At 36.5% G+C, this 13,027-nt stretch overlaps 1 protein-coding gene across 7 annotated transcripts in view; it reads right to left on the bottom strand.

Moving 5' to 3' along the window:
* The window catches only part of LOC145279748 (heparan sulfate glucosamine 3-O-sulfotransferase 5-like), a 699,453-nt gene that overhangs the window by 250,129 nt on the left and 436,297 nt on the right, over positions 1 to 13,027 (bottom strand). For all 7 annotated transcript variants that reach the window (XR_013868442.1, XM_080131049.1, XM_080131050.1 and 4 more), the window contains one exon: positions 2,760 to 2,828. The gene's annotated coding sequence lies outside the window, so the exon portion shown is untranslated. The remainder of the gene's footprint in view (positions 1 to 2,759; positions 2,829 to 13,027) is intronic.

Genomic DNA, 13,027 nt, shown 5'->3' with positions numbered 1-13,027 from the left:
GTTAATAAATCATAAGTTACGTATAGGAAACTATGAGTATCTAACACCATGATTTTTACATTTTATTACGGGTATATCTTTTCCATACAGGAAGTCACTATTTTGTGTGTGGTAAAGAAGAATGATGATAGTAAAGAAACACTTTAAGTTACATAAAACACATTTATTCTTCTCTATAACGAATATGTAAGGGATTACTGAAACACAAAAGTTAAAAAAAAATATGTTAATACTAAAAAAGAATATATATTCAATGAAAAAAAACAAGAAAGAAAGAAAGAACTATCGGCGAGCAATGCTAACTTATTTTGTGTTATGTGTATTCCAGAGTCGTAGCCTATAGATCACACCTGCCAAGGTTTGAAAAGGCGTGATCTTAAGGTGCGGAACGAAATCTTATTCTGCTTTGATGGACAAAGCGAAATATCGCACGTTTAATGAGATTTTAGGCCTTCGCGTAGGAGAGTGCATTCACTAAAATTGGACGGAATAAAACCAAGGGAGATAACTAAGATAATTATAAGCCTTACTTTCCTTCATGACAAAACGACTGATGCATTTTAATCAGTCTCTTTAAACAAAAAGTCAACTGGCGTAGTTAGTTCAGCACTAAACACAGAAACTTCTATTTTAGCAGCGGCCATGTTTGAAATACCCAAAATATCATTTATGCCAGAGTTTATATATAAAAAAGGAGTATTTTGAACGATTCAATTAGAATTTATTAAAAAATAAAACAATCATATTAAGAAGAGTAGAAAGGGAACATTTGGTTTACTTTTGACAGCCTAATACTCACTTTTCTTATTTTGTCTTTACATTCCATGAGTGACATTTCTGATAATGGAGGAAAAATCTCTATTTTTTGGGTCGGAATCAATGTTTCACACTTTTTTTTTGTAAACTAATGCTTCTTACACTGGGTGGCTTCATGCCTTGTATAGAGCGATTTTCATAAAATAAATAATACAATCACAATTCCAAAAGTAACGTTAGTGATTGGACACAGAAAATAACTTCAATTAGAGGTAATGGTGGGCATGTTCATATTTTGCATTATTTTATCTCGTAAATGTTTTTTTTTCTTGATTATTAATATTAGGAACGTGTGAAAAGCAGAGGAAAACATAGGAAGTTGATTAGATAATTAGACATGTCACGTTGCAATTTCCCTTGGGTACCGTATAGTGAAATCGCACCTCCTATCTTGACAACTGCACAAACACCGCAAGAATACTTGGGATCGAACCACGAACAAGATGCTGCAATGCAGCGAAGTCAGGAGTTGATGGACCCACATATCGATTGTAAAATCGAAGACTCTTGTGAAAAAAAAAAAAAAAAGCTGGAAGGCGAAGAAGAGACGACAGAATTATGGCGGCGGGTGGAGAATACGATAGGGTGGGTCGGCGGAGGGTAGTTAAGGTGGGTCACGGGAGATGAGGTATGGTGTGAGGATTGGGTTGGATGGGACTTTATATAACAGGCATCTGTCATGTCATGCAGCCTGTCTCCGATATATGATCTGTCCCGTTTCCGAATCAGTTGCCATGCACACACACACACACACGCATTCCACCTGAATTCCGTATAGTTTTTGATTTCGCTTACCTGCCTTTTTTATCTTTAACCTTTTCCTTGATCGCCCCCTCCTCCGCCACTATACAGTACACTAATGTTTCATAGCTTTCCTCCACCACCCCAAAACTAACTCTTTAGATGCTGGCACCAACAGAGCTGTTCTCCCTCCTCCTCTGCCATCTAGTAAATTCCAGGAGAATGCACATTGATACTAATCTATAAAATGTGGCAGCTGTATAATAATATGTTAGGAATAGAGAATGAGACAGAGAGAGAATGGGGGAGGGAAATTTGTATTGGATGCGTCGATTAGTTGACTTCGACGTGACGAATGAAAGATGGGAATATCATCGGGAAGAGAGATAATGGCCTTTCTTCGCAGAAGCAAGAGATAGAAAGAGGGATCTTGATAGAAAAAGAGAGAATGAGAAAGAGAGACAGAGAGCGATGGAATTAGAAAGAAAGAAAGAGCGATGCAAAGAGAAAGAGAGAGAGATACAGCGATAGAGAATAGTAACAGAAATGGAGGAAAATAGAAAGCAGTAAAGAAAAAAAGAAGACAACAAAAACGAAAAAAGAAAGAGAGGTCGCGGTACTTATACAGAGAAAGTAAACTGCTGAAATTGTAACGTTATTATTTAGAAACCCGTTCTCAGCATAAATAGGTACTGGATGGTGTTTTGTAACTGTTTGTACTTCTACTTAACAATGTAATGAACAAAAGATACCGCAAAACTTCATTTTAACTTAATACTAAAAAAGTAGCATGATACTTTCTCTGCACAAATACAGATATGGCAGAAGAGAAGAAAAAATAAAATAGCATTATCTGAAATAAACTTCATAACTAAGGGGCAATTGCGATGTAAATGGTAACGTAGTTTTGCTTACAAGCACAGAATATCACGCATAATACGTTATGTATATATCTATTTCATGTTTGTAATCTATTATATCAACAGAACTCCATTTCTGGTTGGATTTATAGATTTATTCTAGACAAGTGTGCCGAGTCTTAATTCCAATGTCTTTTTGTTATTAAAGCTATTAAGAACGTTCTTATCTGAACAATGTATTTAATTGAGCTCTTTTTCTTGAGAATCGCATCCACGTTTTGTTACTGAAACAAATAGTAGGAGACTCTAGAGAACGAGTTTGTAACAGTAAAAACAACTTACCAGCTGGTTGTATCGAGTTTGAAGAACATTTCCACTCTTATAAGAGAAAAAGGGCTGGATTCCATATATCTAGAAAAAACAAACAAAAAAACAGGTTTAGTAAAAAGACAAACTCACGAAAATACTAATATACTAGGAACATATATATATATATATATATATATATGTTTTGAGAAAAATAAAAAACCGAATGAAATTATTAAAATAATCAACGTTTCCTCCTTATTTCAGAGGACATCTTAAGGATATTGAAGTAAAAATGCAAGAAAAGAAAAAGTCATAGATCATACGAAAAAGAGAACAGTTTTTGAATCCTTCCCGACATTCGGTTTTTCTATTTTTCTCAAAACATAACGTCAACCACCGCTGATATTTTTATATTATATATATATATATATATATATATATATATATATATATATAGAGAGAGAGAGAGAGAGAGAGAGAGCGAGCGCGAGAGAGAGAGAGAGAGAGAGCGAGAGAGAGACAGACAGTGATAGAGAATAACAACAGAAATTGAGGAAAATAGAAAGCAGTAAAGAAAAAGAGAAGACAACAAAAATGAAAAAAAATAGCATGATACTTTCTCTGCAATGGGATCAGTTCTCGGACCAATAACATATTCCTACTAGTACACACACACACACATATATATATATATATATATATATATATATATATATATATATATATATATATATATATATACAGCACGGTCAAGACACAAAAATCTAATTCTCCTCTCCGACTTATCATATCCCGAATTCCTTCTCCCATCTATTTTCTTACAAAAACCTTAAGCAAACTCATTAGCCCATATATTCCAAGCAAATATAATGTTAAGTCCACACATGAACTAAAGCAAACACTAAAAACAATGCAACCGGAAAAAAAAATTATTGCTTCTCTCGATGTAGCAAATTTATTTACTAATGTACCCGTAGCAAAAACAATTGATATGGTTATTAACAACATTTATAATAATCTGTCACTCCATCCACTTAAAATTAATGAAAACATATTTACAAAAAATATTATTAATCTATATTACACAAGTGCCCTTCTATGGCATATATACTCAAATAGATGGAGTTGAAATGGGATCAGTCCTCGGACCAACTCTAAATCAATTCTACATGACAGATCTAGAGAATAAAATATTTAAAAATAATATAAAGCCCCCTATATATGCACACTACATGGACGACACACATATTTTAGCGGAAAATAAGGTACAAATATACAAACTACAGGACATCTTTAAAAAACAAACTAAAAAGTAGAATTGAATACTAACAAAACAATTTCATTTCTTGACATTCTTATAGATACGTTAAAAATACTTTCAACACATCTATCTATCTATCTATCTATATATATATATATATATATATATATATATATATATAACAACCAGCATAAATTCCAGCCTCCTGAACTTTAACAGCGAGTATCCACAACGGTATAAGATAGCTAGAATTGACAATCTATTAAACCGCGAAAATCTAATCTCACCGACTAGAAAAGCATTACTTATCGAAATAAAAAAAACATAAAGCAGGTACACATGAATAATTACTTTCCCCAAATATATTGTTGATGAACGAATAAAACAAACGCTATAATCCCTACAAAACCCGAACAATAACATTAGCCAGTACCACAATACCAACCCTTAATATTTTTTTTTAGCAAAACCAAACACAACCAAATTTTAGAGTTGAAGAAAGGCAATCAAAAGCATCGTCCATAGATACTTAACTCCTATTGATAGCAACTGTAGAATCAAATTTATTATAAGAAGTTTAGAATTAAAAACCTCGTTGTTAAAAACAACTCCTCCCGGTTATAAAAACATTAGAGCAAATCAATGTTGTGTTTAAGTTTAAAAGTCCTCTAGGAGAATGTAACTCTCAAAATAAACATAAGAATAATACATACACTGGACAAAGACAACGTTTTCCGCCAACTCACTATGCATTTAAACAACATTAGCGCTATATACCAGCATTTAATAAAATAACATAACTGCCCCCTTCCAATCTTAGACAAATACTTGTTGATAAAAACACTGTAAACGTGAAAATAGTTTTTGAAAGTTAAAAATTCTCGAACCCATCACCCTACTATAAATTCTTAGAACCCATCACCCTACTATAAATACATTGAAGAGCAACAACGTGTTAAAATGTTTGGCGTAGTGCGTAAACATCAGACTTTGCCAAAATTTACCCACGGACTTGTTGATTTTAATATTCAAATTTTTAATAGACATTTTTTTTTTAAATTTATATTTTTAACCTTCCATTACTCGATATAATTTATTGCATATTCCCCCCTTTTTTAATTTCTAATTTTCGCCCACTTTCATCTTCTCAACACCTGAAGATGATTCGTAGTCGGATCGAAAGCGCTCGTGATAACTATGGGACTTTCACCAAATTGTTGGATTTTGATATAAAAAAAAAAACTACGGAAAATCGAAAAAAAAAATACAAAATGAATCATAAACAAAGTATCTTTGTTGTATTTGATAATGTCTGCTTGAATGAAAATATGCTGCCTCAATATACCAATTTCGTATCTATCTATATCTCGGTCTATACATATTAGTATGCGATTCCAATGCAGAGATGTAGCAAATATAAACGGATTGAAAAACATGATATACAAAGGTAAAAGTGAACTGGGTCTTAGGTGTCTTCCCTTTTCTTATTGGTTATAGGATTTTTTAAAATAATTATCTGACTTGCATTTAATGCGACTTAATGTACAATATGCATGATACATCTCGGGGAAAAATTCCCTAATTAACATGTGAGTGTCATTGAGAAGAAATAGAATCAGTTTTCCTTGTAGAAGTGTGTGTGTGAGAGAGAGAGAGAGAGAAAGAGAGAGAGAGAATCATATAAAAGCTTGTTGTTTGCCTGTATGTCCATCTAAAAGTTAAAAGACAAAACTAACTCCCCCTAACAAAAGTTGGTATTTCCTTGATCGGCGGTGCCCGGGATGAATGAAATCCCAAATCAAGAAAATAACTATCCTTTGACTCTAAAATGGCGCAGAATTTTTTTAAGGAGAATTCGATTTTCAAGCCAGTTTATATACTACCTAAAAGGGAAGTAACTGTTTTTTTTTAACGATTCATTATTAGAGAAAAATAAAAAGGAATTATTTGTGTGCGTATGTCCAAAGAGAGAAATGGGTTGAGTAGAGAAGAAAGAGATGGCAAGAACGAAATTTCAACAGACGGATAGATAAATAGAAGGAATATGTTACACTTTTGTCCCTGGCAACACTGAATAACCCTGCCAGTCCTTTATAAAGCTGGCCAGTATTATAGTAATGCCTTATGCTTTAGTTGTAATATTCTTAGTTTGAGGCGAACTAAAGTAAGAAAAAACAAACAAAAAAAAAAAAATAAAATAAAACAAAAAACAAACAAAATAGATATTGCAAAACTATATGAAAATATTATTATTGTTAACATATAAGCGTGTTTATAAATGCAACAAATGCAGGTGATTGATTTCCTTTATATGTAATAGATAACATATAGTAAGATGGAACATTAACAGGTAATGCGCATTTCTTAGGCAATAGACTCATACGACTATCTGCTACACCCATTCACAAGGTAACAAATAGTGAGCGACTGTTATAGTAACGATTCTAGAGGAAGAGTCCCCAAAGTTTACGTAGGGGGGAGGGCATATTGCTGACGTTTTAGAACTATAGGGGCCTGTTGTATTGTGTTTCGTATGGATACGAAACTTCCCAATAGCACTCTCCCTGACGAAGTGCTAGCTCTGTATACTACTCCAGTAGTGTCCGCCGTGTTACTTTATAGTGTTGACGTCGGATCCGACGTATCGTTCTTTTGTGCTAATAAAAACCTTATTTAAAGAGTATACAGTATTTGTTTTACTTACAATTTTATTAACACAAAAGGGTAAAAAAAAAAAAAAAAAATTAAAAGATTTTAAAAATGGATCGTGCCCAGAGGCCTTCTCGATTGGACTTAAACCCTAATTCATCTAATGCCGAGCGAGAGTTTAAGCACTGGCTTGCTACGTTCAAATATTTTTTAGCGGCACTACCCCAGGAAAATCGCAACAAGTTGTCGGTCCTGATAAATTTTATTTCACCGGATATTTTCGAATATGTCAGCGATTGCGGAAATTATGAAGAAGCCTGTCTCAAACTGAAGGAACTCTTTATCAAACAAACAAAAAAAAAAAATAAGATATACGCAGGGAACCTACTCGCCACGAGGCGTCAGCAACCGGGAGAAAGTGTGGACGAGTATCTTCGGGCATTACGAGTTCTTAGCAAGGACTGCAATTTTAGGGATGTCAGCGCGGCGACATACGCTAATAAATCGATTCGGGATATCTTTATTTCTGGAATTCAGTCCCATACCATTTGCCAGCGTTTGTTGGAAAATAAAACGCTCGACCTGGACACTATGTTTGACCAGGCCCGAGTGCTGGACATTGCAACGATGAATATGGATTCGTATTCACCAGCACGATACCGGGAACCAACCGCTGCAGCCGTCGGGAAGAAAGAGACATCGGACTTGGATTTTAATCAAATAAACCTAAATGCTGCTAAATCAGATATTAAATGTTGGAACTGTAGAAATTATAAACACCAAAAATCAAGATGCCTAGCGGAATCGAGTGTTTATCATCGATGCAAACGGATCGGGCATTTTGCAAAATGCTGCAAATCAAATAATACTACTCAATTAACCTCTGCCTCGGTCCATTATCCAACCGTAGCTTCTATAAGTTCGAGTTCGGCAGTTCCATCGTAGAAATCCACATTTTCGGTCGGCCATTAAGAGAACTAATGGACAGTGGTAGCTCTGACAGCTTTATTCATACCAAAGTAGCTGAGGATCTGGATTTAAAAATAACAGATTCAAACTTGAGTTTCGATGGCATCGTCTGACCTCTCATCCAAAGTGGTAGGTGTTTGTTTTCCTAACGTACATTTTAACAAACGTATGTATCCCAACCAGAAACTGTCAGTTTTAAATAACCTTTGTTGTGATTCCCGGACTGGATTTTCAAAGTAAACATGAAAGCGTTACCTTTAAGGATGGTGGGAGTTCAACTCCTATTGAGATTTGTGGACTCACTGTGGCTTCAGTGGAACCGCCTGAACTTTTTGCTAATATAAATAAGAACTTCAAACGGGTTGCCACCAAGTCTAGACGTTACAGCTCAAGTGATAGCAAGTTCATTGGCTCATCCTTGGCAACAGACCTGATGTACGTGTTCCATTTCAGATCAGAAGTAAAGGTCAAATCCAGAAGCTTGTCAAAACATGGAGCCTCCCCAAGACGAGAGCCATCCATTTCAATTGATGTCAGATGGAGATCAGAGCGTTGATGATGTAAAGATAGAAGATTGGTTTTGGATGCATTAAAAGTTACCAGCCACCTCTTCCTCCACTGTACCACGCGCTCAAGATAAGAGGAGAGAGAATTAGAGAGAATTTTGTCATTTACGGCCTTTGATGTGTTGCCATAGATGGTCGTGTCATCAGCATAAATGTCAACGAATGATCTAAGCATGTGTTTTGGGAGATCATTGATGTAGATCAGGAAGAAAGTTGGGCCCAGGATGGACATCTGAGGGACTCCAGCATTAATACTGTGGCCCTCTGATTTCTGCCCATCAACCACTACTCTTATGAACCTATCGGAGAGAAATGATGTAAGGACTGAGAAAACATTTCCAGTTATACCGTAGCTGGAAATCTTGTGAAGTAGGCCCTTATGCCATACCTTGTCGAAGGCCTTCGATATGTCAAGAGCAATTGCCCTAGAAAGGAGGCCTTTGTCAAGAGATTTACTAATCCTGTGAGATATAACCGTTAGCACATCTGCTGTAGATCTTGCGGAGCGGAAACCATATTGCATATCACTAAGAAGGTTATTTCTGCTGAGGTGGTTGACTACTTCTTTATTTAATATGGATTCCAACAACTTACTCATGACACACAGGAGACTTATTGTTCTGTACTGAGAGGGAGATGACTTTTCACCCGAATTCTTAAATACAGGGCAAACTGATGAGGTTTTCCAGGGCGTTGGAAAGCACTTCTCTTTAAGGCAACGCTCAAACAGTTTTGTAAGTATTGGGGCAAGTTCTGATTGGAGCTTTTTCAGCACTATAACTGGAATGCCGTCAGGGCTAGTTGATTTACTAGAATCAAGGTTCTTGATTAGCTTAGCAACCTTACGCACGGATATTTGTATATTGCATAGCGTGTTGTCCGTTATAGGAGGAAATACGGAGAGTTGATGGCCTTCGTCGCATAGGGTAGAATTAGCTGCAAAGTTCTTGGAAAATAGTCTGGCCTTGTCTGATGCTGAGGAGATGACCTCAGGTCCATTTATGATGGTTGCGATAGAACCCACGCTTCTGTTCAGGATCCTGTTTGCTATTTGCCAAAACTGGTGGGAACGAAGCCGCTGCTCAGCTACTTTGGATTTAACGGACTGAACATATAGCTCTCTTGCATTTTTTATTACTCTTTTACAGTGGTTGCTGGCAGTCCTGACACAGCTTTAGTCTCAGTACATCTATTACGTTGGTAGCTATGGAAAAAGTGATTTCTGTGCGTGATGGCAGAAGCACATTCAGGGGAGAACCATGGCTGGCTGTTGGGTTTTTGTTGGAATTTTTTGGATGGTATGAATCGGTCTATGCCTACAATTAACCATTCGGTCAGGTCTGATACTATAGAGGACACATCCTTTTTAAACATGGAATGCATAGGTAGATCAGATATGAATGTACGGAAGCTATCCCAGTCAGCCATAGAATATCGATATACAGTACGGTGGAGAGGTACGTCTGAAGATTTATTACATTTCATTTTTATCTTAACTGCTACAACAGAGTGGTCGGAGGATCCCAGAGGAGATAGAATGGAACATGAACATAGCTCAGAGGAAGTTGTGAAGAAAAGGTCTAGAAGGCTTGCATACTGACCGGCAGTATCGGGCACACGGGTGGGTTCATGACCAATCTGAGTGAGGTCATAAGCAGTGGCAAAATCATGACAGAACCTCCCCTCATCATCGATCTTATTTGAGTAAGTCAGCCATTCCACATTATGGACATTGAAGTCACCGCAAATGTGAAAGTTAGTCGAAGGATGAGCAGACAGGATGTGGTCAATTTTCTCAGATATGCTCTTAAAGATAGTAACCCCACTGTTGTGGGAGCGATAGAGGGCAAATATAAATGCAGTGGTGTAAGCTAGTGCAACCCGGAAGCAAATATAAGGTAAATTAGGATCTTCTCTGGAGATATCCCTACCACATGGAAAGCCATCTTTAATGTAGGCATATACTCCATGCCCATGGCGACAGCGGTACCGTCTTGGATGACCGAATCTGGTTTTGTTTTAATGCGGAGACACAGCCGGTTAACTCAATATGAACCTCTAGTTGATAAGGTTGAACTTCTAGATGCTAACCCCCATTATGCCTTTGTTCGATCTAACGAGGGTAGGCACATGACTGTATCTACACGGAACTTGCCCCCGTTGAAAGACTTCCAATTCACCGATCCCCCACATGACTCGGAAAACTGGAATGATACACCAGCAGATCAGCAAAAGGAAAATTCACCCCCAGTAGAACCACCTGTTTTGCGACGGTCAGAACGTAGTAGAAGACCACCAGATAAGTTGAATTTGTGATTCTAGAGTTTAGTGAATTTTGATTAAGTTTATTTTGCGCATCAGAACTATTAAATTTTACTCCTTGTGCTGGCTGAATTAGTGAGTTTTAACATTGCAAACTTGAACTATTAAACTACATTCCTTGCATTGGTTGTGATCAACCCACCTTCTATATATATAAAAGCGAAAATGTATGTATGTATGTATGTATGTATGTATGTGTGTATGTGTGTCTGCTAAAACTTTCGACAGACACGACGAAAATTCACAAACTCGGTATCCTATCAAAGCCCTATCCTTCGCTCTAAAAATATCGAAAAATTAGCCAAAAAATTTCATTTTTTCACCCCGAAATCGACAATTTTCGACAGGGGTGGGGTCAACAAAAACAGTCTTCTCGTGACGACGAGCGGTTCTACGCATGCGCCAGATGACGCCATGACCTGATTTACTTTAAATAGTTGAAAAACTGAACAAATTTCATGTACGTCGCGTTAGGTCAGTTGATTAGCGCGTTGGATCGTTATCTAAACGTTTTGGGTTCGAATCGTGGTGTGAGATGTCTTCTTTTTTTTTTTCGATTTTTTAAATTTAAATATTGAACCAGTGTTATTTAAGCCATTTTCACGTAAGTTTCGTTTTTCTGTTTTTTTTTTTTTTACTTTGCTTACCCACCCCCGACCACACACCCCAAAACACCCGGGTACCCACCGATTTTTTAAATTTTAATATCGAAACAGGCTTATCAAAGCCATTTTCACGTGTTCGTTTTTCTATTTTCATCGTTCGTTTGCCTTACGTTAGTATTTTTGTGTTTTTTTTCGATGTTTTGATTACCCCCCCGCTTAATTAAAACGTTGTTTTCTTTTTTTACTTCGCTTATAACAAACAAACCTGGTCATTGACGTCGTCGTCGTCGTAACGCTCGACAACTTCCGACCGCGCACCTGTCAATTTGGTTCTTACTTAAATTCAAACATCTTTCAGTAACTCATTCTGGCTGGCCGGTTTCATTTTCAAACTTCGCCTCAGGGCTTCGGTTTCGATCCTAACCCCCCGGTTTCTTTTTTATTTAACACCACACACACCTACAAACACCCGGGCAATGCCAGGTACCCCCACTAGTCAAAAAACCTAATTCTTTTAATCATTTTCTGAAAACAAATAAAAAAAAAAGAAAAGGAAAAGAAAAAAAAGAAAAAAAAGAAACACTATTTTAACGGAGTTCCATTAAATTTTTTTTCTAAATATGTTTTATTTTCCACAACAGCTCCGCAAGCCGGATTAAAGATTTTGTCGGGCCGGATCGGGCCCGGAGGCCGTAATTTGCAGACCCCTGTTCAAGATAAAGTCAATTTTAACGTAACAGTCCTTTGTGTAACTATTCTGAGCAGCTAAATGTAACGTTTTTTAATATTGACTGAATTGTAACAACTACGGCATATAAACTTGAAACTGTTTTTGCATAAGAAATGCACATACTTGTTACAGTTTTAGTAGTGAGGATTCAGTTTTTTATGTTTATTTAAAATAAATTTCCCTAGAATTTTCGATCACTGTTTAGCCAATTTATTCTAGTTTACGAATAGATTTTCGATATTTCGAGCCGCAGGATTAAATGAGCTCTGCTTAAGAATCAGTAAGTGCTTCGAATTATGAGAATTTTGCGTTCAATCGATAAAATATCCGAATCATTATTACACACAAATATTTTTAAACAGTAAAGAAAAATCATTGATAAATATTAAATTGGCTTTTCAATTTTCTGGTAGATCGTTGCAGCATGTTAAGTATAAAATTGAACTCCTTCCGCTCAAAAATTACTTTGTCCGGGTAGTGTGATATTGTGGATGTCCCTCTCCAGAGCCAATACCTACTAAAACATTAGAAAATGGGCCAGAAAAAACGAAGAAAGGTTATTGGAAACTTATAAAACACACACTAACATTACAATAGGAAAAGTAGATCACAAAGGGGATGGGTAATCAGCTGAGAATTGCTGAGAGGGCGGACCATACCTACCAATCAATCCCTGATACAAGGTCGAGAATTTTACGGTTCAAATCCAGTGTCAATAAATTTAAGAACCAGAGTTAGTTTTGGACAGTTTCCAGTTTGAGATAGTCGACAAATCGGAAGAGTTTTAACAGACTTCAGACGAGCTGATTTCAATCGACCGACAGTGATGGTCTCGACAGAAAACTAAGATATAGACATTAGCGTGTGGAGGCTCCTTTTTCGCTATGTTATCGCATATAGGCTCAGATTATAAGCTAGAAGATGAAAGAGAAGTAAAACCCACCGCACAACAGCGTTGGACTGGCGATTGTCAAAAGAGTGGGGGGGGGGAGCACGTGGATTCACATTACATTCCTTTTCAAATGTCTTTCATCTTTAAATAGTAACGTGATTGTGTTCGTCTACAGAACTATTTCCTTTTGATTGGAATATAAAGAGGGATCATTGTCTGGCAACAGTGCACGGAAAAGTGAACCCGTCTTCAAAACTTTAACAAATCGTCTTAAATATATAAGCTAAAACTACAATGCTGCATCGAA

Source organism: Euprymna scolopes, chromosome 7 (genome assembly GCF_053919585.1).
Source record: "Euprymna scolopes isolate OS-2025 chromosome 7, ASM5391958v1, whole genome shotgun sequence".
Classification (NCBI taxonomy): domain Eukaryota; kingdom Metazoa; phylum Mollusca; class Cephalopoda; order Sepiida; family Sepiolidae; genus Euprymna; species Euprymna scolopes.
The sequence above is the reverse complement of the archived record's forward strand: the minus strand, read 5'-3'. Positions and strand labels throughout refer to the sequence as shown.